Source organism: Notechis scutatus, chromosome 3 (assembly GCF_049901735.1).
Source record: "Notechis scutatus isolate UNSWTSFEM ecotype Mainland chromosome 3, rNotScu1.2, whole genome shotgun sequence".
NCBI lineage: Eukaryota > Metazoa > Chordata > Lepidosauria > Squamata > Elapidae > Notechis > Notechis scutatus.
Window position 1 is genome coordinate 51981582 of NC_142011.1, and position 1389 is coordinate 51982970.

Genomic DNA, 1389 nt, shown 5'->3' on the forward strand with positions numbered 1-1389 from the left:
TGCAACCATTCTGGATACTGTTTTCAAATATTCAATTCTGAAAGAGCTGCAGAATGTAAAAGAATCACCAAAAAAAAGTGCCTCATCTTTCATAAGCTGAAGTGGAAAAAAATGTCACGAGTTTTAAATTCACGTCACATATTATATTTGTAAGTTACACAAAGATTCTAATTGTCAATGTGGCTAATACATATTTGCAAGTGTATACGTTTTACAAATATGCTTGTTGAGTGCTTTGTTGTGTGCTTATTTTTTCAAATTGCCTTTCTATAGAATAGGTATTTATCAGAAATAATTGAGAATCATGGGATGTATCAATGTATAACAGTATGTCAACCATCTAAGCAGTGTTGATATCATAATAATGCATTTTTAAAGGTTGTAAAAGTGAGTACAAAGTACAAGATTATCTGCCATACTTTAGCTTCTATCTTGCATGTCTCAGTAATACAATTATTTGCAAAATAATATGGCTGAGTGAATATGAATAATGTATATTCATTGCAGTATATTTCTTAAATGCTCTAATAAAAAAAATCAGTGCACTTCCATTTCCTTGCACCAGCACCAACTGCAGTTCAGAGAAGGAACCGGCTTTACTTCTTATAAGCCAGCTGCAAAGTCCATGGCACATCCCATATCTCAAGCAGAATCAATTTCATACCTCATCTAGTTAGATTTTTCACATTTCCACATTCATTTGCACATTCTTATTCTTATTTTAATATCTTGCCTTAAGATAATAGCAGTTGGTGCTGGTCCCTTAACTTGGAATTCCAGCTGAGCACAATATTCACACTGCCAGATTGACTGTAAGTCACAAAGGAAAAAGCCAGCTGAGCATTAGAAGGCTTTTATAATAGCATTCTTAAATCTTCAATGAAAGTCAAACTGTGTCCAACAGGTTTTCTGTCAGCTGCCTAAGGAGGTGAGGAAAACTGAAATCAATTAGGTTCAGATAATAGTGCAATACTTTCACCTGAAATACTTCCAGTCTGTGCTTTTCAATACATCTGCCTAGGAAGTAAGGCATTTTAAAGCTCTCACTTTCATGTCAGGAACAAAATTCAGGTTTTGAGCAAAACAACAACAACAACCCAACCTTCTGATATTTTATTTCAGTTCCACCTAATAAAATCAGGAGCATTCTTTTTAACAAAGCTACCTGCCTCTTTTTGGCACCTCTGGAAGGTGGTCCCTTCAAGGGTAGGAAGAAGGCATCTCAGTAAGTCCAAGAGCATAGGAGAGCGGCCAGCTCTTCTGTACCGTGTCAGATTTCTGTCATGGCTATGGATAAATAGGTTGCTTTTGCATCCCTCCATTACCTAATCCACCCACGCTCCACTCATCACTTCATATTTAAAATAAAGGGGGAGCGAAAGAATGTCT